The following is a 26,239-nucleotide window of genomic DNA, read 5'->3' as shown; positions in this document are numbered from 1 at the left end:
GACACATAGTTGAAAACAAGCTCAACTACATTTCTTATGTCTCTAGATCAGCAGTCCCCTAACTTTTTTGGCACAAGGTTTTGTGGAAGATACTTTTTCCATGGACCAGGCAGGGGGCAGATGGCATCAGGATGGTTCAAGCTCATTATATTTATTGTGTACTTTATTTCTATTATTATTACATTGTAATATATAATGAAATAATTCTGCAGCTCACCATAATGCAGAATCAGTGGGAGCCCTGAGCTTGTTTTCCTGCAACTATCCGGTCCCATCTGGGGGTGTTGGGAGACTGTAGCACCCAAAGTGTGTTGCTTATGACCAGTCTACTCTATAATCTTGTTTTGGTTGCTCTCCCTGCAGAAAACCCTGCTTCAAAAAGGTAAGATGTTGGAAATGGAAGCAGGCTTTTCAGTGCTTTTGTGGCAGTCTCAGGATATCACACCTTGACTTAAATCCAGAACGCATGGAAATTTGAAGGTGTCTCAAACATACTTTTAAGGTCACCAGCATTTGCAGTCTCAAGCAGTGGATCCTCTTCCAGTAGGGACAAAGTCGATTCACCTGGTTTAATCACAAATGGGTCATGGATCCATTCCTTCCCAGTTCGGGGGTCTTTGCAGTTGGGAAGTAATGCTCAAACTCTTTTGAAAGCTGAGATCGGTGATCATGCACCAACTGGGAGAAAGAAGGCCCTGGCTCAGTCTCTTTCAAAATCTCTGCTAATGTTTAAACATGTCAAGAATCCCAATGTTCTTTCATCACTCCCATAATTGCAGTTTGGTTTTGAATGCAGCCCCTTTATCTGTTGCAATGAACCCATAATTTAAGTAGGAATCTTGGTATTTTATTTTAAATGTAGCTTTCCTTTTGTTGGCAATCCTAGAGTCTCCTGCTGTCTCATCATTGGGTCTTTCCCCCTTTTCAAAGGAGCTCTCCATGTTTGTTTTTTATTCATTTTGGCTAGGGTTAGTTTGTGGGCTTACCAAAACTGTGACTGAGATAAGTGCTCAATGCAGAAAAGAGGCATACATGGAATGGTGAATAAAATAATGGGCGGGTCATGCCTGGACTAAAATAAGTGTCAGATTCTGACATAAAGTCTGACACCAGATGCAGCTATACAATTGAAGTACATCAACTCACTTGCCACTCTAAAGCCTGCCACCAGATGCAGCTTAATTGTCATTTGCCACTCACTGATAAGGTTTTGATGTAAGTCTGCAAGTAATTGATTTTTATGGCCTCCCTGCAGTCAAACCTCTCTGCTAATGATAATCTGTATTTGCTCCCACCCCCTAGCACTAGCATCACTGCCCCCACCTCAGATAATCAGGCATTAGATTCTCATAGGGAGCATGCAACCTCCATCCCTCCATGTGCAGTTCACAGTAGGGTTCGCACTCCTTTGAGAATCTTGTGCTGCGGCTGATTTGACAGGAGGCAGGAGCTCACGCAGTAATGCAAGTGAAGGGGAGCAGCTGTAAATGTAGATGAAGCTTTGCTCACTTGCTTGCCATTTACCTTCTGCTCTATAGTCCAGCACCTAATAGGCCACAGACCAGTATCTATCCAGAGGCTGGGGACCCATGCTCTTGATGGCTAAGTCAGCCTGAGAATAGGGTATTGTTTGTTAATTTCTTTGACTCACCTAACTCCTAAGCAGTAGATGACCTTTGTAAAAAGCAGTATGTCACAACAAATTCAGAGTAACAAAAGAAAAATTATGTGGCTAAAAAGGAATCAAATGCAAATTTAATCCATTTTCTTAAAAACCTGGGATTATACCACTATGAATTTAAAAGAGAAAAAGAAAAAGAAGCTATTATGATAGTTATGAATAATTTAAAATCATTGAAGGTAAATAAACCTTAAAATTCTAAGATTTCTGCATAAAATTACGAAGGTCAAAGAAAGAAACTATTGTTTAGAACATCTACATAATACAGCAGGATTTTTTTTTTTACTTAGGATATTGGTTTACTGCTTTTAAAAATGTATTGCAAAGTTTAAGCCTAAATTTTAAAAATTGCAGTGATAAAAATATTACAATTGTTATTTTGGGAAAATCCAATTTAAGAATTTACCTCCATTAATTAAAAAAAAAGCAAAAAACACTGGGGACATATCTGAAGAAACACAAAACACTAATTCAAAAGAATACATGAGGGGGAAGCCCCCCAAAATGGATTTACATATAAAAATATGTGTATTTATTCTTACATATTTAAACTTCAGTCACTTTAAAAGTCTTCTCAATTTGATGCAATACACCTATCAAGACTTTTTTCCACTGCTGAAAACAGTTTTTGAACTCATTGATTTTGATGTCTTTTAGGGCATCTGCCTTTTTTTTTTGTTTCACCTTTTGCACATCAGCAAAACGTTTCCCTTTGAAGACTTTCTTCATCTGAGGAAACACAAAAAGTCACTTGGGGTGAGATGGAGTGAATAGGGAGGGTGGGGCATCAGGTCATGCCATTTTCACTCAAAAACTGCTGAACACCCAGTGCAATGTGGGCAAGTGAGCTTGTAAATCACCCACCATGAAAAGGGCAAACACATTGAAAGAGTCTTTAAAATAAAAAAAAAAATTCACTGAAGCCAAGCACAATCTAGCACACCACCACCAGCTAGTACACTGATACAGATGGGTTTGTATAACACTCATCTAGCAGGGGAAGCCTATACTACAAGGGGCCTTCCCTTCAGAAAATAATGACAGGATTTTTTCCGTACCCCCTCTAAGCATCCTTTCATTCACTGCAGAGTTATTTACAATAGCCAAGATTTGGAAACAGCCTAAATGTTTATCAGTAGATGAATTGATAAAAAAATCTGTGTTACATTGACACAATGGAATACTACTTCACTGTAGAAAAAGAAGAAAACCTTACCCTTTGTGACCACATGGATAAACCTGGAGCGCATTACACTATGTGAAATAAGGCAGTCAAAGAAAGACAAGTAGCAAAAGATTTCACTCATATGTGGAATCTAATGAGCAAAATGAACTTACAAGCAAAACAGTGAAAGACCCACACACAGAAAGCAGACTGGCAGTTGCCGAAGGCATGGGGTAGCTGTGTGGGGGGTTGGAGCGAAAAAGAAGAAACAGCTCATAGACACAGACTGCGGTGTGGTGATTGCCAGGGAGGAGGCAGGTGGAGGGCGGTGGAGGGGGTCATGGATGGGCTAAATGGTGATGGAAGGAGACCTGACTTGGGATGGTGAACACACAATACGATGTATGGATGTGTAGATGTATGGATGTATGGATTCGTACGATGTTGTAGAAATTTGCAGCTGAAACCTTTATAATTTTGTTGACCATTGTCACTCTAAGAAATTAAATAAAAAGGAAAAAATAGGAAATAAGAATTAACAAAAATAAAAAAGCATAAAATAACCTGCTCATACTAGGTATGCCTGTAACACATTCATTTATAAAACTAAAAGGGAATATGTAAAAGATATTTAAACAATAAATATTCAAACTTATTTCATTTTATATTAACAAGCAGTATACTATTCCCAAGTCAACAAAAAACTGTAATTTTAAAGAGGTGATGTTTATTATGAGTAAAATTGGTGGGGATTAGCAGGGTTAGTTTTCTAAACAGTTGCATTGTTTTGTGTTTTGAGAGGTATAGAAAAAGATCAGTCCTCTTATTTTAGTTTTTGCTAACCTATTTTAACTTAAAACTACCAGATGACCCAGTGCAAGAGTTGGTCTACTCCAAACAAAATGGCTTTATTCTGAAAAGTATCATGACATAGACCATGTTGCCCAAATTGACTTAAAAACACACACACAATGAACAGCTTTATTTGTGAGCCCACTTTAGAATGATAATACAAAAAAAATCCCCTAAAATTTTACATCAAAAAAGACTAATATATCTTCTAAAGGCTGTGCCAAATTATTCAGTAGTAATAAAGTTACAACAATTCTAGGCACATGATTTGAACTGCTACAGGCTGACTTAAAATAAAGAGAAATGTATTCCAAATATAGATTTGGAATGTAGAATGTTTTTTTCCACAAAAATAATATGGCATATTATAGTATTGTCTTTGGTCCACCAATAAGTTTTTAAAAATTAATTAGGCACCTGAAAAAACGTTACTCACAGTATGTTAGAAATACAAGTTGTTATACATTGCCATGGATAATAATGCTTCCTGGGAGGTGGGAGCAGGAGGACGATGGCTAAATTTCCAAATTAGGCTGACAGTTTCTAAAACTTCAAAACCCTTCTTTTATAAGGTACAATGCTAGATCCAAGACCCTAGTGGGGATTCTTGCTGATATTGTCAAAGATTCCTCAGGGTAAGTGTGCGTTAGAAATGGGTAGAGGAGGAGCAACCTGTTGGGAGGATGAATTCTGTATGCTCTTTTACAAAGTAAAGAGCTATGGGACAATGAACGTCCTGTTAATCTATCTCCTTACAGCTGTGCTCAGCCCAAACTCTCTTTTTTCTTTGGAGGTGCTTAGTCCTTAATTAATTCTGAGATCTCTGCTCCTTCAGTTGGTACTGCTATTATTCATTTGGTTTGATTTCACTATAAAATGGGATATATTCTCTTTCCCTACTTGCTATTTTAGAAGCAAAAACAAAATCATTTTGAGATTTCCTTGGCATTATTACAAATACTTTATTATTCATAAAATTACCCTAAAAATGTGAAATGTCTTTCCCCACAAAAATCTGTAAGACCCCAGTCCCTTTACCTACACCATCCCTATCCAATATGTAGGACATATAGTGTAGACAAAACAAGGGCTGGGGATGAAGTTTACAACACCTAGAAGGTATCCTCAGTTATCAGAAGAAATCTAGGTTCATATAACTCAGTTAGATTCACCAATCAAAAATAGGATGTATGTTTGTGTGCATGCATACATTGGTGCATGTGCTAGGTTAGAAGTGGGTGGGCAATGAGAAGTAAGAAAAGAGCTGTCAGAGGTTATGGGAATGATAGTGGAGGAAGGACACAGGATTTCCTCACCATTCTTGTTCACCTAAGTTTTACTGCTTTCACCCCTGAAAAACAAGACCCTGATCTGACTGGGAGATAAATAAGAAAGAAAAGTTGGGTTTGAGAGGCTGAATGATCCCTTTGGGTGACTGAGGTTGCAGAGGAAAGGGAAAGGAGGGGGAAAAAAACATTCAAGTGCTAGAAGCTGGAAAAGAAAACTGCACCTCCTGCCAAGTGGCCAAGTGTGTTGTGCCCCCAAGTGGCTGGTAGAGAAAAGTATGTGCATCAAACTGGTTGTCAAGGACTATAAAAGTGAGTTGTATTACAATGGACTTTTACTGAATTAGAAAATTACTTCCTCCAACTAGTTTAGGGGCTATTCATACACTTGCCAGACATGGGGCTATAAATTAGTGAATTCAATTATCCATGTCTGAAGGCTATCAATTAAAATTTCCTAAAAATCCACTTTAGGCATCAGAGACCAAATTGCCTCTAGAAATACAGGACAGACTGAGCGAGGAATGGAAAAGAAGAACACACAATTAACTGAAGGCATTCTCAGTTTCCTTCTGTCTCATGATTATATAAGAACCATACATGAATTTTAAACTGATAAAAGGGTATTAACAGGTTGCCAACTTAAAAAGTCCTAGCTCATTCCTTAAACTTCTTGTAGTGAAAGCTACAGAAAATACCACTTTGAGGTAAATTTCCATTTTTACTGAACCATTACTATTTGTCCTTAACAACAAAATTTTATGAAAATGCTATGTGATCATTTACCCCAGAATATATTTTACAATGAAGAAAAAAAATTATAGGCTACGACCTTCATTGGAAATGAATTTTTACTGCTTTTAGGTAGAGAGTAACAGCGGAAAGGAGAAGGAAAAAATCTACAAGGGGGGAGGAAAGATATACATATATACCCACATATAAGGTCTGTCCAGAAAAAGTCCAGCAGCTGTTAATATGAGAACAGTTGCGTGGCATTGATGTAACCCAGGACCCAAGGAGAGTGGACTGGAATGCACATGCGTGATCAATGATGACTTCATTGTACTAGTCAGTGGTGGGGGGGTAGATACCACCGAGTGAGCATATGTATTGTGTGGCTGTGGCATTCAAAGTGACAGCGGGTAGAGCAACAAATTTGCATCAAACTTGAGCATTCCTCCACAGAAAATATTCAGATGAATCAGAAGACAGCAGCCATCAGCAACTGGTGACTGGTAATTTCATCACGACAATGCGCCCACTCATGCAACATGTCTCGTCCAGAGTTTTTGGTAAAACACCAGATCACCTGGGGGCTTCATTCCTTCTACAGCCCAGATTCAGCACCCTGTGATTTCTGGCTTTTCCCAAGATTAAAATCACCTTTGAAAGGAAAGCGATTTCAGATCTTCAGTGAGATTCAGGAAAATAGGACAGGACATGATGGTGACTAGGAGAACGATGTGAGGCCCCAATGTGCCTACGTTGAAGGGGACTGAGGTGTCATTGTTCTATGTACAATGTTTCTTATATATTGTATCTTTTTCTTGGCATATAGTTGTTCATATGTATTCTTACAATCCTTTGTATTATGGTGTCAGTTGTTTCTTCCCTTCTTTAATTTCTGATTTTATTTATTTGGATCCTATCTTTTTTTTTTTCTTTAATAAGACTCATTAAAGGTTTGTCAATCTTATTTATCTTTTCAAATATTCAGCTCTTGGTTTCATTGAAATTTTGTATTTTTAAAATATATTCTACTGATTATGTTATTACAGTTGTCCCAATTTTCCCCTTTGCATCTCTCTGCCCATTATCCCCCTTCCCTCCAGCAATCTCCCACCTTAGTTGATGTCTATGGGTTGTGCATATAAGCTCTCTGGCTTCTCCATTTCCTATTCTATTCTTTACACCTCCCTGTCTATTTTGTACCTGCCAATTACACTTCATAATCCTTGCACTTTTTCCCCATTTTCTCTCTCGCCACTCCCATCTTATAACCTTCCAAATGATCTCAGTATCTATGATTCTGTTCCTGTTCTGGTTGTTTGTGTAGGTTTTTTTTTCTTTGTTTTTTTATTCAATTGTTGATAGTTGTAAATTTGTTGCCCTTTTAATGTTCATAGTTTTGATCTTCTTTTTCTTAAATAAGTCTCTTTAACATTTCATGTAATAAAGTCTTGGTGATGATGAACTCCTTTAGCTTTACCTTGTCTGGGAAGTACTTTATCTGCTCTTTCATTCTAAATGATATTTTTGCTGGATAGAATAATCTAGGTGGTAAGTCCTTACTTTCATCACTTTGAATACTTTTTGCAAGTCCCTTCTTCCCGGCAAAGTTGCTTTTGAGAAATCAGCTAACAGTCTTCAAGTTATGAGACTGATGCGCTACCTACCATGCTAATGAGGCACCTCACCTAACAGTCTTATAGGAACCCCTTTGTAGATAACTCTCTGCTTTTCTTTTGCTGCTTTTAAGATTTTCTCTTTATCTTTAACCTTTGCCATTTTAATTATTATGTTATTTTGGTAGAGTCTTCTTTGGGACCAACTTGTTTGGGACTCTCTGAGTTCCCTGAACTTGCATGTTGATTTCCTTCTCCAAATTAGGGAAGTTTTCTTTCATTATTTTTTCAAATAAGTTTTCAATTTCTTGCTCTTCCTTTTATCCTTCTGGCATCCCTATAATTCAGATTTTGGTACATTTGGAGATGTCTCAGAGGCTTCTTATCCTTGTTTTTTTAAAATTGTTTCTTCAATTAGTTCTATCCAAATGCTATTTCTTACTTATGTTCCAAATCATTGATTTGAATCCCTGCTTTCTCTCTGTCACTCTTGGTTCCCTGTAGATTTTTCTTTACCTAGTGTAACCTTCATTTCTTCCTTTATGTTGTTGTTGTACTCAATGAGTTTTTCGAGCATCCTGATCACCAGTGTTTTGAACTCTGCAACTAATAGGTTGGTTATTTGTTTCGTTTAGTTCTTTTTCTGGTCTTTTGTTCTGTTGTTTCATTTGGGCTATATTTCTTTGTCTCCTCAATTTGGCAGTATTAGGTAGAGCTGCTCTGAATTCCTGTTTTAGTAGTGTGGCCTATTGTAGAAAAGGCACCTGTAAGTTGTGTGGGGTAGAGGCTTAGGTAATCACTAGAGCAGGACAACCTGCTTCACTGCATTGTGGCTCTGTGTTGGGGGAGGGTTCGGAGAGGGGACAATGCTGCTGCCTGGATTCTGGAAGTTTTCCCAGTACCTGCCCTATTTCCAGTCACTTCACCCACTTCCCATATGGAATTGGTACCCTTCCACCTGTTGCCCTGGCACTGAATCACAGAGTGGGTGGGTTTGCGTATGTTCTATGACCACATGGGCCCTTTAAGTGGAATCTCCTGAAAATCCAGCAGTTTCTTCTACTGCCCCAACCCCCACTGGTTTTTAAAACCAGAAGTTATGAAGACTTTTTCCCAGCTCTGGAACCCTGTACTGTGTGGTTTGACCTAGGGCTGAGATCACTCACTCTCGAGATAAACCTCCTGATTTTTATCCACCACACATGAATGTGGAACCACCCATTCCCGTGCAGCCATTGTCTCTCCATGCCATACCATGTCTCCTCACCTCTCTGCCCCCCCCGTGTCTCCACCTTCCTATTCATCTGGATGAATGTGGCTTCTTTAAATCCTTGCCTGTAGACTTCCATACAGTTCGATTTTCTGACAGTTCTGGGTGTTATTTGTTTTGAGGTTCAGTTGTAATTTTCTATATGGTTACGTGAGGAGGCAAAGCATGTCTACCTACACCTCCATCTTGACTGGAAGTCTTGTATTTTTAAAAAATTCTCTATGTAATTTATTTCCACTCTGATCTTTATTATTTCCTTCCTTGTACTTACCTTGGGCTCTGTTTGTTGCTCTTTTTATAGTTCTTTTAAGTATAAGGTCAGATTGTTTATTTGAGATTTTTCTTGCTTCATGAGATAGGCCTGTAATGCTATGAGTATGAATTTCCCTGTCAGGACTGCTTTTGCTGTGCTGCATAGATTTTGGTTTGTTGTGTGTTCCTTTTCACTTGTTTCTAAGTAGTTTTTCATTTATTTCTTGATCTTATTCTTAACCTATTCATTTTTAAAAAATACGTTCTTTAGCCTCCGTGTGTTTGAGAGTTTCTCCGTTTTTTTTTTTTATTTTGAAGATTTCTAGTTCCATAGCATTACAGTCAGAGAAGATACCTATGATTTCAATCTTCTTAAATTTATTTAGACTTGTTTTTTTGTCCTAACATGTTCTATGCTAGAAAAAAATATTCCATTAGCACTTGCACAGAATGTGTATTCTACTGCTTTGGGGTGGAACATTCTGAGGATATCAGTTAAATATATCTGATCTAGTGTTATTTAAGACCTTTGTTTCCTTGTTGATTTTTTGACTGGAAGATCTATCCATTGATGTCAGTGGGATGTTAAAATCCCATACTATTATTGTATTACTGTTGATGTCTCTCTTCATCTTGTCAAGATTTGCTTTATGTATGTAGGTTCTCCTATGTTGGCTGCATAAATGTTTACAAGTGTTATATTCTCTTGTTGTCTTTCTCTCTTTATCATTATGTAGTGTCCTTCTTTGTCTCTTGCTATACCCTTTATTTTGAAGCCTATTTTGCACGACATAAGTATTGCATTCCCAGTTTTTTTGTTTGTTTTCATTTGCATGGAATATTTTTTCCATCCCTTCACTTTCAGCATGTATGCATCTTCTGTTCTGAGGTGGGTCTCTTGCAGACAGCAAATATATTAGTCATCTTTTCTTATCCATTCAGTGCCCTATGTCTATTGATTTGGAGCATTTAATCCATTAACTTTTATTAATAGGTACTTATTTATTGCCATGTTATTCTTTATACCTATGTTCCCCTCTCTATATATTTCTTTTTTCCCTTTCTTCTTCTTAAAGCCGACTCTTTAACATTTCTTGTAGTACTGGTTTGGTGGTAATGAACTCCTTTAGTATTTTTTTTGTCTGGAAAACTTTTTATTTTGCCTTCAATTTTAATGATAGCCTTGCTAGATAGAGTAGTCTTGGTTGTAAGTTCTTGCTTTCCATCACTTTGAATATTTCATGCCCATCCCTTCCGGCCTAAATGGTTTCTGTTGAGAAATCAGCTAATAGCCTTATCAGAGCTCTTTTGGAAGTAATGCTCTCCTGGTCTGCTTTTTAGATTCTTTCTTTGTCTTTGACCTTTGGTATTTTAATTATGATGTGCCTTGGTTTATTCTTGATTGGTACTCTGAGTTTCCTGAACTTGTGTTCCTTTTTCCTTCTCCTTGTTATGGAAATGTTCAGCTATTATTTTTTCAAACACATTTTTGATTCCTTGCTCACTCTCTTCACCTTCTGGTACTCCTATGATGCAAATGTTGTTACACTTGATGTTGTCTGAGAGGTCCCTTATACTCTTTTTTTCTTTGCAGGGGCTTCTCTTTTCTTTTTTGTTGTTCTGCTTGGGTGCTTACTGTTATCTTGTCCTCTAATTTGTTAATTTGATTTTCTGCTCCATCTAACTTGCTGTTCATTCTTTCTAGCGTATTCTTTGTTTCAAATAGTTTTCTTCATCTCTGACTAGTTCTTTTTTTAATGGTTTCTATGACCTTTTTAATGCTTCCTACCTCTTTATGTTCTCACTGAGATCATCCATCCTTCCCCTAAAGTTTTTGAGTATCCTTATAACCATTGTTTTAAACTCTGCATCTGATATCTTGATTGCTTTCATTTTATTTATTTCTCTAGTAATTTATCTCATGCTATCATTTGGTGCATATTTCTTTGTCCCCCCTTTTTGCCTGCCTTCTTTGTGTTTGTCTCTGTATATTAGCTAGATTGCTACAATTTCCAAGCTTGTTATGAGAGACCTCTGATGTAGGTGTCTTGTGGGTCTCAGTGGGACAGTTTCCTAAGATCACTTGAGCTAGATGCTCCTGAAGTGATTCTTGTGTTATTTACCCTCTCCCATTGTAGTTTAGTCTTGAATGCTGTTGGTCACGCTTTGGCAGAGTTAACCCTCAGACTGGCTGACTATAAGGATAAAATTCATTCACTGTTTATGAGTCACTGTTCAGGGGCTACTCTCTGAGGTGGAATAATTTCTGGCAGGGTCCGGTGCTTGCTGGAGTCCCTCTTCTCTTTGGCTCTGTCATTTGTGTGGGTAGTTGGATCAAACTGTGATGTGCTTTGAAACCCACCACTGGTTGTGCTGTTTCTAGGTCTACTTGGCTGGAGTTCTAGTGCAGGTTGATGTCAGACTTGTGTGTAACCATCCTTCAGTCACTTGTCTGGACCTACCATGCAATTCACTGTTTGTGGCTGTATTCCTGGGCCTGGATGTGTGTGGAAAGGGCCAAGGCATGTACCAGGATCACCTTCCTGAAGCTCTGAGCTGGGAGAAGATCAATAAATGTCCAAGGCTCCTTGAAGTTGCCATCCACATATCAGCTACTCCACTGCCCCTCTAAGGTTGCCTGAACTATGAAGACAGGTTGTAGAGTGAGTGCAAGCTGTCCACTCCCCAATAACCCTTCCACATGGCTTGATCTCCATAGAGCAGGATTACTGGGTCAGGAGGATGGAGATACTGGGTTCCCCACTTAGGGGCAGTTTGTTCAGGCACTCAGTGGGAAGAATGTGGTCACTACTCCAACCCATACTACACATCTCTGTTAGAGTTTCCAACTCTAACTCCCTCAGGAGGTGTACACCACAGGATCAGGTTGTATGCAGACAGCTGTCCCCATTGCAGGAGCAAGCTTAGCAAAGTGGGGTCACCAGGATTTGGGAAAACAGATCAGGAAGACCTTTCATTGGGGGTGTCACAGGCTGGGCAATGGAAGGCAGGAGAGCTGTACACCTTCCCCTCATTCATCAGCTGCACCGTCTTAGACTACCACAGAGCTGTAGTCCAAAGGTCCCATCTTTGAGCTGTGCTCCCTTCCCTCCATGTAACAGATCCCCACAGCATGGGGCCAGCAGGACTTGTAAGAACAGATCAAGGCAGTCTTCTGTTGGGGGTAGCACTGGTCTGTGGGACAGGAGCAAGCTATAAGCCTATCCCTAGCTCTGTAGCCAAACTGTCAGCGACCTTGACAGGAAGCTCTGAGGGAATTGCACTGATGGTCCCAACTCTGAGCTAAGTCCCCTTCCTCCCACTGAACTGAGCTCAGCAGGACAGGGTCAGCAGGTTTTGGAGAACAAATCAAGGCAGCCCTCTGTTTGGAGGCAGCCCTATTTTTAGGGGTGGTCCTGGCCTGCAGGATGAAAGCAAGCTGCATGCCTCCCCTTAGCTCTCTAACCATGCTCTAAAGACCCTGACAAGGGATTCTTCTGTTGGACTTGGAGCCTACAGAACTCGCAGGAGTAGGATAAAGACTGGCCACTGTTTCAAAGCCACTGGCTATCTGAGAGTCTGTCTATAGTTTCTACAGAACAAGAGCACAACACAGGACCCCGTTGTATATAGCCAACAGTCCTCTCTGCCAGACAGAAGACTGGCAAGGTAGTGTGGCCAGTATTTGGAGGACAAGGTTACTGCATTCCCCTAGCTGATACTGTAAGAATAGGAGTGCCTGACTCTGTGAGATGGTGCCTGACAGTGTTGTGAGATGTTGACTCACAACTAAGACCTCAGTCGCTGACCCTTCAGATCTCTCTCTGAAGCCACGTCACCCAGATCTTCCCTTTATGATTCCTGTATGCCCTGAGTCACCTGCTCTCTAATAGAGCCTCAGGTGAGTGACAAAGAGTGAACTTTCATGAGTTGGTACTTTAGGAGAGCACCTGGGATTCTAGTTGGCTCCCTCCTCTTCCCAGTGGACAGAGTCCCACTGATTTTCACTATCAGATGTTATTCAGCTCCTCTTCCCAGCCCTGGTGCTCTGGTTTGGGGCTCCCAATGTGGGGTTAAGACTCCACATTCCTCAGGGGGGACTTTTGTAGCCAAGATATCCCTCCAGCTTGTCAGCCAGCACACTTGGGTTCAGGGGCCAGCTTCGTCTGATTCTCCACCTTTCTTACAAGTCTCACTGTAGCTTCTCCTAGAATTCCTTGGAGAAAATACTCCTGTTCAGCTGCCCTTTAGTTGGTCATTTAGGTTGACTGCTCTATAATTTAGCTGTAAATCTGGTTTGGTTCTAGGAGAAGGTGTATTTAGTTTCCACCTACTCCACAGCCATCTTGAATACTTCAGAAAACAACGATATTTACATCTCCCTTCTGCATAATAGTTTTTACAAAGTAATACTATATTTCTGGTTTTTGATGAGTAACATTTTTAAAGATGTTACTAATATCTAATATCTAATTGCTGACATGAAGCACCTGGAGGAATATTTGAAATTTACATTACTTAAAAAAAATAAACTATCCATTGATCTGAGAATACTCATGTTTTAATAAAATTTAAATTATAGTTATTAATTTTGTTAAATAATAATAATATATTTGAAATACATTAGAAAAGAAAACTGATTTTTATGAATGATTTACAAGCGATGAGCTATATATTTGACAGAAAACACAATTTGAAATAAAACCCCCTCTAATGTGCAATCTTTATTGGTTTTTTGTAGTTGTCATTATACTTGATGACTTGAAATTTATATTCTTTTGATTCTAACTTCAAGCCAATTTTCTCACATTGAGAGAATATATCATTTGAGAACAATTTTTAATTCAAATACGTTAATGTAAAATATTAAATGTCAAGTCTGGACTAGTAAAATTAGATTATTGCCTATTTTAACTTTCAGTTAAAATGGCAGAGTATGGAAATGTTGTGCGTACCTTCTCCCAGGATCACAAAAAAATTACAACTAAACTATAGCCACTCTAAGACTAGCTAAACGGAAGTCCTATAATTAAGTAAATACAGAAGAAGATAGTTGAGAATGGTAAGAGGGCAGAGGCAAGGAACAAGCTGGCCCAAAACCTACATTGTAGATGATAAGGAACCAGAAAAAATGTCTCAGATATCCTGAGGAGGGAGGGGACCCAACCCCACATTGAGCTCCCAAGACCAGAGTTCCATGTGGGAAAGAGAAGTCCCCATAACTTCTGCCTGTGAAAACCAGTGGGGATTGTGACTGAGTGAGATGGAGTGCTTCAGGTGTCCCTCTTAAAGGGCCTGAGAAGCAATTTATTCCTTGATGGACTTACTCACTCTGTGCTACAGAAATGGGGAAGCAGCTCCACAAGAACAAGAAACAAATGGGAGGAACTAAAATGTCGGGCTTCCCAGAGAGAGCTAAAGTAGCAACTTTCTCCCATATTTAAGTGGTGATGGAAGCTATTATTCCTTTTTGGAGCTCTCCCCCCAAAACAAGCTTCAGTCTCCATCAACTTGAATAGTGCATTTGCCCTACCCTGGTGATTTCCTGAGACCCTGTTGCTCCCAATTTGCTGGCTCACCCAAACTGCTACCAGAGGCTTTTCCATACAAATGGCCTATATTGTATGCTGCAGAGTTTCATAAAATCTCTCAAAGTTTCGCAAACTCAAAGTAAGCAGTGTCTAGTCTCAATATGCCCCTTACCTCTTGCTAAGTGACTTCAAATTAACAACTAGTGGCAGGTGGGCTTAGTTTGCAGCGTGGCCTCTCCTACACACCTCCAATCAAGCACAAGTGACAACAATCTGAAGATCACTTTGCAGCTCATACCAGATGACTAAAAGGTAAGCACAGATAGTAGCTGATCTTGGCCCTGCACCAGAACCCTTCCCAAAAAGCCCCAGAACCAACACACCCGGTGGCCATATTCATATAAAAGCAAAGCACCACCTAATTGCCTCCCCAAAATGACATTCAATGGGCAAATGTGGTAGGTACCACGAATTAAAGAAGAGAATAAAACTCCAAAAAAACCCCAAAATGAAACAACCCCTAAACAAAATGAAGGCAAATACTCTACCGGATGCAGAGTTCAAAACACTGGTTATATGGATGGCCAAGGAACTTAGGAAATGAATTGATGAACTCAGTGAAAATTTACACAGGGACAGTAAGCATAAAGAGGAACTTAAAAACAATAAACAGAACCATTCAGAAATGAAAAATATATCTAAAATAAAGAGCACAGTAGAAGGAACCAATAGCATATTAGATGAAGCAGGGGATCAAATCAGAGATTTGGAAGATGAGGTAGCAGAAAATGTCCATCAGAAGAGCAAAAAGAAAAGAATAAAGAAAAATGAGCACAGTTTAAGGGGCCTCTGTGACAACATCAAGCATACCAGTATTTGCATCATTGGAATGCCAGAAGAAGAAGAAGAGAGAAAGGAACTGAAAACCTATTTGAAGAAATGATCAAATGTCCCCTACCCTAGCAAAAGAAATAGACATACAAGTCATGGAAGTATAGAGTCCCTAATAACATGAACCCAAAGAAGCCCACACCAGGGCACATCATAACTAAAATAACAAAGGTGCATGACAAGAGAGAATCTTAAAAGCAGCAAGAGAAAAACAGTTACCTATAAAGGAACTCCCATAGGACTGTCAGCTGATTACTTAATAGAAACTTTGAGGCTAGAAGAAATTGGCATGAAATAGTCAAAGTGGTGAAAACAGGGACCTACAATTAAGATTACTCTACCCAGCAGCTATCATTTAGAATTGAAGAACAGGTAAAGAGCTTCCCAGAAAAGAAATAGCTTGTGGAATTCATCACTATCAAACCAGTATTACAAGAAATATTGAAGAGACGACGACGACGATGACGACGACGACGAAGAAGAAGGAGAAGAATAAGAAGAAGAAGGAGAAGGAGAAGAAAAGGAGGAAGAGGAGGAGGAGGAAGGAGAAGAAGAAGGAGGAGGAGGAATGATAAAAAGTATTAACAATAAAATGACACTACATAACTGTCAATAATTATTGTACTTTATTTACATGGATTAAATGCTCCAATCAAAAGACATAGGCTCGCTGAATGGATAAGAAAATAAGGCAGACATATATGCTGCACATATATATAAATATGTGTTTATATATGTACATATATACATAGCCTGTCCGTAAAAAGTCCAGCCATTACTAGTATAATGAGGACAGTTTATGTGACATTGATGTAACCTGGCAGCTAAGGAGCATGGACTGCAATATGCACATATGAACAATGACAACGTCACTGTACTAGTCAGTGGGGGTGGTAGACACTGTTGAGTGAGCATGTGTACTGTGTGGCAGTGGCCTTCAAAATGAATGAGTGAATAGAGCAATGAATCTGCACCAAATTTTGTGTTAAGCTTGAACATTCCTCCAAAGAAACTATTTAGGTGATTCAGAAGGCTGCAGCTATGGGCAAGTGGTGATTGGCAGCTTCATCATGACAACACACCTGCTTATGCATCATGTCTCATGCAGATTTTTTTGGCAAAATATCAAATCACTCGTAGGACTCAGCCCCTCTACAGCCCAGATCTGGTGCCCTGCAACTTCTCACTTTTCCCAAAACCAAAATCACCTTTGAAAGGGAAGAGATTTCAGACCTTTGATGAGATTCAGGAAAACGCAACAGGGGAGCTGATGGCAATTGGGAAAACTTTGTGAGGTCCCAAGGTGACTACTTTAAAAGGGGCTGAGGCATCACTGGCCTACGTGCAATGTTTCTTATATCTCGTATCTTCTTTAATAAATGTCTCTATTTTTAACATTACATGGATAGATACCTTCTCTAGCCATGTAATATAAGAAAGTATATATGTATATATATATTCATATAAAATGTAGTATTATTCAGCCATAAAAAAGATCAAAATCTTGCTATTTGCAACAACATAAATGGACCTAGAAGGTATTATGCTAAGTAAAAAGACAGAGAAAGACAAATACCACATGATTTTACTTATATGTGAAAACTAAAATCCAAAAGAGAAGAACAAACAAAACAGAAACAAAGTTATAGATACAGAGAACAAAATGATGGTTGCCAGATAAGAGGGGTGTTGAAGAGATGGGTGAAAAAGGGGAAATGATTAAAGTATGCAAACTATCCATTATAAAAACAGTCACAGGGATATCAAATACAGTTTAGGGAATATAGTCAATAAAATTGTAATAACTAAATATGGTGTTAGAGTGGTACTAGAATTATCTGGATGCTCACTTTGTAAGTTATATAAATGTCTAATCACTATGTTGTACATCTGAAACTAATATAATATTGTATGTCATTTGTAATTGAAAAATAAAAATTATTAAAAAATAAAGCTTAATTGACTCAATGTTAATTAATTACCTTAATTCTATTACCCTATGTGTGTGCAGATTACTTATGTCAAAATTTTTAATATTTATCACTGCATTTGTCTGACATAAGAAGTGTAAATAGAAAATAAGGTAGTGTTTCAAATTACAAATGATTAAACTAGTTCAGAGATTAACTGACTGCGTTGGCTGAACTCATAAAAGAGCTACAAGATTAACTCTGGTCTTTTGATTCTGTGCCAAGCAATTTCTTTGCCATGCTGGAAGCAAGCAACTGGTAGGGGAAAGAAGGATGTGCAAAGAAGAGGGCATGTCCCCAGTGGAGATATATCAGAATTAACTAGTTATCTTGCACATGATACATGAAGCTCCACATCAAACAACTCTGAGGATGAGCCATTCCTGCTGAGGGGATTGTGTCACAATCTTCAAAGTACCTGGTCCAAAGGAAGCATTAAAGCCCTGCTTCAAGTTCACGCTCCAGCCTAATATACAAAATGCTGAGATTAATTCTTGAGGACATAAAGCATGAGTGAACAGGAGTTGGTGACTGAAAAGGATATGGATTTGGCCAAGAAAGAATCAAAGATTTCACCAAGATTTGATGCAGATTCATTGCTCTACTTGCTCAGTCATTTTGAGTGCCATGGCCACAGTACACATGCTCACTCAATAGCATCTACCATCCCCAATGTCTAGTACAGTGAAGTCATCACTGTTCACACATGCATATTTTAGTCCACCTTCCTTGATGGCTAGGTTATATTGATGCCACAGAAACCATTCTTATTACATTAATAATGGCTTGACTTTTTCCAGACCGACCTCATACAATGAGTATTTGCTCAATGACAAATAAAGTAGATACAAATAAAAAGCGTTTTTAGTAGAAACAATAAGCCAGTAACAGCACTACATAATAGGATCTCATTATGATTCAAAATTGCCTAATTTATCTACTTTAAATGTTTAACAGGCTCCATGACTTATTTATATCAAGAACTAGATAAGTATCTATGACCATGAAGTGCAATTAGCACATTTTATAAATTATACCAACTCTCTCCCTTTTTAATCCTCACCTGAGGATATGTTTATTGATTTTAGAGAGAGAGAGGGGAAATACAAGAGACAGAGAGAGAGAGAAACATTGATCCATTGCTTCCTGTAAGCACCCCAACTGGGAATCAAACCCGCAACCTAGGTACGTGCCCTTACCAAGGATTGAACCTGCAACCTTTAGGTGTACAAGACAATGTTCCAACCAACTGAACCCCACAGCCAGGGCTGTACCAATTCTTTATACTTTAGTTACAAGGACTAACTGGTGGCATCTTGTTTACAACATTTGCCTTCCTGATGGAAAAAATATATTTAGTTTATTCTATTACTAATAAATAACCTATAATAAAAAACCAATAACCAAAGCAAAATTTTATTTAAAATGTTTATTTGAAGTTAAAGTACATGATGATTTATGAGTGTGAGTTCTATTTCCTGTTGTTACATAAGAATTGATTTAGATCTGTCATCCAAAATTTCTTCTTTAGCAGTCACTATATAGAAAAGAATCATCAAATATAATATTAAAAAATTCTTAGTATCTTTGACTTATTCACACAAGGTATGAAGTTCTATAGAACAAGAAAATACTAGACAATAATGGTACCAACTTTAATATATCACTTTAGCCCTCAACTGAAATTTATATTAAGTGAAAATGAAGGTTTTTGACCTAGTGAATCACCATGAGGAAAAGTGGATGCAAATAAAATTATTTTCAATAATTTTTCATGCTTCAAAACAGTATTTACTAAACAAATATTCTTTATCATTCCCTTGGTTTCAATCGATGTAAGACTGGAGGGCACATTATGCATTTTGAAAATAAAACATCAAGTTTAGGTTTAAATTTATTTCTTAACTCTCAAATTAGCATCAAGTTTTAAATTTTTAAAATATATAAAAATCTTAAAGTAAAAGTCTACCACTAGCTTTTAGAGGATCTATTATTAAAATTAAGCCTGCAGCAAAAGAAAATTAGTCAAAGGAAAGAGTTTCCAAACAGAATATATAACACAGTAGTAAACACATGGTCAAGAATGTAGGAATTTCATAGGTTATTTATTATTAGATGTAGTCAGTCAGAAAAATAACTTTTTTAACTTTCTAAAATCTGGAATCTATATGACATTAACATACTTCTAGAGAACTTTGGGTAGAATAGATTATAGCTAGCTTGTTATTTTATTTACTAGGAAAAATTATTTCCCAATGATGACAAATAATACCTGATGGAAGACAAAAATTCATTGAGTACATTACTCTAAAAAAATTGTTTCATAAAAGATACCGAAATCCAGGAGATTTCTGAACCACAAGTCTAGGTTTAAAAGGCCTGGTTGAAGGATGTTCTTACATCTGTTTCACCTACAGAACACTTCTTTTCTTCTTCCCCAGTCTTTGTTTCTGTATTGGAAAAAATCTTGGACACAGAATTTTTTCATGTATTATTTGCAATGGAGATGCTGAGAAGATGATAGATAGATTTTAGATAAACATGCTTCAAAATGTAACTTTATTTAATTCAAAGAAGGCATATAGTCTTATGTTTCCTAAAAATTTTATATTATTTGATCACCTAAGTGAAGGAAGTCTTTCTTTAACCTGAACTCAAATAATCGTTTTGGTTCTGACTTTTTGTTTTCTTTTATAATATGTATTTTATTATGTGTATTTTAATTAAAGGTATCTGGGAAAAAACGTGTGTGTGAGTATGTGTGTATGTAATATGCAGTAAATTTTAATCTATACCTATATTTTAGGGATAGTTAGCATTAAAGTACCTTAATCAAGACTCAATACTCCGGGGGGGATTACATAGAGATTTCAAATATTGTTTTAAAATGTACATTAGTCTGTTACTAATTAGCATAAGAAATGTTACAATGAATTTTCAGTGGTAAAATAAAAATTGTTTAGGATAATAGTTGGTTAGAAAAACTGTAGCAGCTTCATTGTTATTATATGAACAGGACATGTTAATTTGGCCCAAAAGCCTAAATACTCTTGGATCTTCTAGATCTTTCTATGTATGTTTAATCCAGTGATGCTGAGTGAACTGCTTGACACTGTTCAGAAGCTAATAGTATAAAACAATTTTAATAATTTCTCAGAATATTTTTTGAGTTTTAAATTTAATAAGAAATCAAAATGCCCACAAAACTCACCAGTTTTGGTGAGTTTGTGGACTTGCATTTTTAAAATTTTTCTAGTAATATACTTTTATCATATTTTACTCAAAAGTGTTTGTCTGAGAAAGATTAATTAAATGATGCACTGAGACACACTATCTTAATTTCTGCTAGTCTTATGCCCATATACCCACATTGAATTGAGATTGTTGGTCTTGCCATCATTATACAATTGAATCCTTCAAGGTGTGAATCTTTTATGTATGATATTGTCACAGTGACTAAAGCCAGAGAAATTTATGCAACCTTTCTTTTTTAATCCCTCTTGATACTGCTCAATGTTGATATGTTTGCTTGAATTTGACCTTTCAAATGTAACCTAATACCTTTCAAAATACATTTCAATGTAAGAACCCACCTGGTATCCAGGTTGTGGTTGAGCAGACATGCAACCTGCATGGTCTTCTATACCAACTCTAATATTTACCAAAAAATGCCCAAGTATCTAAAATGCCTAATTAGCTCAGGTCATTTTGCCACTTCATTTCCTAGCTCAACCAGCTTTTCCCCCACATTTTCTATGTCAAAGCTTATGTAATTTGTGTTTCCTGGTTTTTCAGTCCCTCAGACGTATAGATTCATCATTATGAAAGCCAATAAAATAAGGCACAACTTTTGTGGAAGAGCAGAACTATAACAAAAGGTATCAAACACACACAAAGAACTTTCTCCAGGGAGTTACAACTCTATCTTTATTCCCAGCTGCCTCACTTGTCAATGAGCCAGAGCATGACCAAAATGGCAGCAAGCAAATACTGCCATAAACATAATTAAAAAAACCACTCACCCTTGGCCTTGGTCATGGTAGAAGTCTGCTTCAGCAGTGCGTACAAATACAAAGGCTGACAATATGGTGATAACAACTGGCAACTTTCCCAGAGTCAACTGCTATATAATCTTGTATTAACTTCAAGAAAGATGGATTTCTTATTTAAAAAACTAGGAATCTCAGTAGCTGTCTAGAGCAGACTGGCAATTTGATACCCTAAATGTGAACTTTAATAGTCAACACTTAGATGTTTAAAGTTCTGCAGTTGCCCCTACTAGGCCTATCACAAGAGAAATAATCACCTCTACAGATGTTTCTCAACACATAATAAATTTCTTTTTATTAAGCATGCAATTCTTTTTATTAAGTATTTGTTGTGAAATATATACTTTCCAAACATGTGGCTAATTTAGAGTCACTATATTCTTGGTCAAAAGAAAGTAAGGAAGGAAAGGAGGGAGGAAGTAAGAGAGAGAGAGAAAGAAGGAAAGAATGGAAGGAAGGAAGGAAGGAAGGAAGGAAGGAAGGAAAGAAGGAAGGAAGGGAGGGAGGGAGGAGGAAGGGTGAGAAAGAAAGGAAAAGGGAAAGGAAAGGAAAGGAAAGGAAAGGAAAGGAAAGGAAAGGAAAGGAAAGGAAAAGAAAAAAGAAGGAAAGGAAGAAAGAAAAAGAGGAAAGGTGATGCTGCTCTGGAATTTACGGTGAATTATTTGTTTTTATACTATAAACTGAGTTTTGCATAAAATTTTTCAAATATGAAGCAGTAAAAAAATCTGCTAATGTACCAATATAATTCATACTAAATGGTGTGGAGTTGACCCTTAAGCTTTTGGAAAAAAATGGGGTTTTATCAGGTAGACAATGTCAGATTCTATCTACCTGACATTAGTAACATAGCTGCCTTATGCCACATAAACATCTTTCACAAGACAAAACTATAATGTTAGTAAATTAAAATACAATAAACCTCATGAATCCCCTTTTATGACATCTTTCTCAAAATAAGCATAGGCGTAATTATGTAAACTCCAAATTGTTTCAGTCAACATCATAAGGTGCATAGGAATTAGGCTCAAAGATGGTTAAGATATTGATGTATGTATGTATATATGTAGTTATCTATTAAAGATTTTATTTATTTTATTTTTAGAGAGAGAGGAAAGGAGGGAGAGAAACAACAATGTGTGGTTGCCTCTCAAGGCCTCCTAATTGGGACGTGCCCCACAACCCAGGCATGTGCCTTGACTGGGAATAGAACTGGCGACCAACTGAGTCACACCAGCCAGGGCAAGATATTTTAACATACATAAAATAGGATATATATCTGGTCATAAAATCAGGTTTTCTATTATAATTAGTAAAATTATTTTTAATTGAGAATATTTTCCTTATAAATACTATGGATTTTTTTATTCAATTTAGATTGTTAGGTATTTTTCTAAACATAAATACATCTACAAAAAAGAATGTGATAGAAACTTAGTTATATTTCTGTAAATTATATGAGAAAAATGCTTTTCTTTAATTTTGGCTTTAAGAAAGTATTTGAATTTAAAACATTGTTTAATAATTTTTGCTGTTAAGTCAGTCAGTAGAATAATTTCAAGTTATTTCAATAGAAATCTATGTGGTGAGAATCCATGACATTTTTATAACATATAAGTATGTGCAACACACCCACAGGAAAATCTGCAAATCAGAACACGAATAGCTAGCTCATAAATGATTCATACTTTCTCAACTATTAAAAGCCACATTGCAAAGTTTAAAAAACTGTTAGGATGAACTATATTAAGTAAAACTCTACATGTATAAACCTTCTAGTTTACAAAAACTTTTATATGTACTAAATCATTTGAACTTTAAAACATTCAAGGGTAAGCAAAGTAAAGCAATTAGCTTTATTCCTATCTGAGGAAGCCAATACTCAAATGGGATAATTGACTTGAGCAGCTCCACACAGTTTCTATTAAGTGATGTTCAAATCGTTGGTTCTCTTGCACAATTCTTCTCCACCTCACCATGTGTCAGAGAGTGGTTATATTTCCTGTGTGATTGTGAATCAATGATCCTAGTCCACGTCACATTGTAAAATTAATTTAGTCAATATAAGTGAGAATGCCAGGATACTATTCAAGGTAGCTGTGGATATAGAGGGTAATTTTAGATGTCTCCTCTTTGTTTACAGCACATTAAGCATAGTTTAGTCGGTTACAGCTAGTTAAGGGATTTCAATCTCCCATTCCTATAACACCACAAACTCTACGGTAGATTTGTAACACGTTTGTATTTTCAGAGATTTTCCCCTTGGAATTTCTAATGCACAAAACAAAATCTAATCACAGGAAATTAAGGGGATAATTGAGTAATGGATAGATAAAATACATGAGCTGACAGTGAAAGAATGACATACAAATCAGAGAACAAATGAAATACTGCCTGTGGTGAATTTTAACATTGGTAAGCCCTTATCAAAAATCTAAATCTAAAGGTTCAATTTTAACAAATGGAGCAGTTTCAGAAAGTCAGATATAAAAATTACAAGTTAATATTACATCTTGCTCACTTTTTAGAGAAGAAGCCTGCCTTTCATTCATTGCAGGTTGTCACTGTCAAGTTGAGATTAAAGATTCCATAATCCAAGATAAATTTTTACAATTTGACATTTAAAGTTATTTCTTGACATCTGGCCAGAGCTGGAAATCCAGCCAACTATGATTCCTTGACAGAATGACGGGAACAAGAAAAGTATCTTCTTCTCCCTCTCTTTATGTTGGTAGCAATGTAATATCTAAAACTGCTTTCACAAAGATAGTTCCATAAGATATTAATAATAAAAATGTAAAATTGTTCTGTGATCAAATCAATTTGGGAATCATTAAATAATGCCAAATTTCAAAGTTCCCTTTACTGCAGAAATTATCATGGCCTTAATTACATCAGTGATTACTAAAACCCTGTTTTTTTGTAGAGTATCATGTAGGGATATCTTCCAGGAGGACATAAAGGAAAATGTTACCCTAAGGAAAAAGTATAGTTATTCTTCCTGCCACACACATAACCTCAGCCCTGGAACTTGGTCAAGGCTGACATTGTATTGGGAGACACAGTTCTTTTTAGGTTCTGGGCTTCATGCAGTACTGTTTTTTGAGACAACTGTCCCCTGAATGGGGATAGAATTTTATAAATACTAATAGATCAATACTCATTATCAGTTCCACTGACAGTGGAATATCTAATACCAATATTAGAGTGAAAAAAATATAATGCCTTTCATATCAAATATCTAAGTCAGTGGTCAAAATTCCCAAGTTAATTCAAATTTTTAAGTAGTTGGTTTGTTTGATAACCAAATAAGCTCTACACATTGCATATGATTTGCACATCTTTTAAAGCTAATTTTAGGTGGTATTTGAATCCTGAAAGTAAACAATACCTGAAGATTCCCAGCGGTGTGGGCTCAGAGCCCCGACCTAAAGTCGCCGCGGACCCACGTGACCTCCCTCTCCAGTCCGCATTGCTCCTTGGGCTGGGCTGGCACTCTTGCCTGCCCCGTCCCTCTTGGCGCTACTCTGACGCCTGACAGTGTCTACTGATTTAGAGAATATTGACACAGGAGTTAATTCTAAAGCGAAGGGTCATGTGATGCTCCGTCAAGCAGTTTTAGAAGAAACTGGAAAGAGAGTTGCAACCAGGGCCACACAAGCAGCTAAGAAAGCTCCAAACACCAAAGTACCTGTTCAATCACCAAAACAACAAATGGCAACAAACAGCTGAAACCTGTTGTTTCTGTGAAACCAGGACAGACGAAAATGTTGGCTCCAAAGGGTCCTTCTCCCACACCTGTGGATATCTCCATGAAGGAAGAGAACGTCTGTCAAGCTTTCTCTGATGCCTTGCTATGCAAAATCAAAGACATTGATACTGAAGACTGGGAGAACCCTCAGCTCTGCAGTGACTACGTTAAGGATATCTACCAGCACCTAAGGCAGCCAGAGGTTCTGCAGTCCATAAATCTACATTTCTTAGATGGAAGCAATATAAACGGACGCATGCATGCTATTCTGCTGGACTGGGTGGTGCAAGTCGACTCGAAGTTTAGGCTGCTGCAGGAAACCCTGTACACGTGCATCGCCGTTATGGATCGATTTTTACAGGTTCAGCCAGCCTCTCGTAAGGAGCTTTAGCTGGTTGGGATTACAGCTTTGCTCTTGGCTTCCAAGTATAAGGAGATGTTTTCTCCAAATATTGAAGACTTTGTTTATATCACAGGCAAGGCATATACCAGGGCCCAAATCTGAGAAATGGAAGCTCTAATTTTGAAAGAACTGAAATTTGAGTTGGGTCGGCCTTTGCTACATTTCTTAAGGCAGGCATCAAAAGCCGGGGTGGTTGATGTCGAACAGCACACTTTAGCCAAATATTTGATGGAGCTGACTCTCATTGACTAGGACATGGTGCATTATCACCCTTCCAAGGTGGCAGCAGCTGCCTCCTGCCTGTCCCAGAAGGCTCTAGGCCAAGGAAAATGGAACTTAAAGCAGCAGTATTATACTGGATACACAGAGGACGAGGTATTGGAAGTCATGCCTTTTGATCCAGCAATTCCACTGTGGGGATTATACGCTAAGAGAGGAGGGAGTGGGGACTGTTTCAATGAGGGTGAAGGGATCAAAGAACATACATGAAGGACCCATGCACATGGACAATGGTGCAGGGATTGACTATGGAAGTAGTGGGGGGGCGCTGGACAGAGAGGGGAGAAGGGGGAAATGTAACAACAGAGCAATAATAAAAAATAAAAAAGTAAATATTTGAATTATTTGTAGTCTCTTTCTCTTAGACAAAATATAGCATTCATGTGTTATTTCTTCTACCTTATTTTTTTCACCAACATCATATCCATGATAACACAAAGAAAGATTTTTTTCCTTTCTTTTTATAGCTGTATTGTATTTTACTGTGTTGATGGAAGAGAATTTAACTTAATCTTCC

The 26,239-nt window shown here is 37.5% G+C and overlaps 1 protein-coding gene and 1 pseudogene across 1 annotated transcript in view; one reads left to right on the top strand and one right to left on the bottom strand.

Moving 5' to 3' along the window:
- The window catches only part of MAGI2 (membrane associated guanylate kinase, WW and PDZ domain containing 2), a 1,404,484-nt gene that overhangs the window by 1,008,689 nt on the left and 369,556 nt on the right, over positions 1–26,239 (bottom strand). The window lies entirely within an intron of this gene.
- LOC129062896 (G2/mitotic-specific cyclin-B2-like) lies at positions 6,237–25,932 on the top strand (annotated as a pseudogene).

The sequence above is a fragment of the Pteronotus mesoamericanus genome, unplaced genomic scaffold, assembly GCF_021234165.1.
Source record: "Pteronotus mesoamericanus isolate MK-2021 breed Mesoamerican mustached bat unplaced genomic scaffold, CSHL_Meso_final scaffold_85, whole genome shotgun sequence".
NCBI classification, from domain to species: Eukaryota; Metazoa; Chordata; class Mammalia; order Chiroptera; family Mormoopidae; genus Pteronotus; species Pteronotus mesoamericanus.
This window is presented reverse-complemented; position numbering and strand designations above follow the sequence as displayed.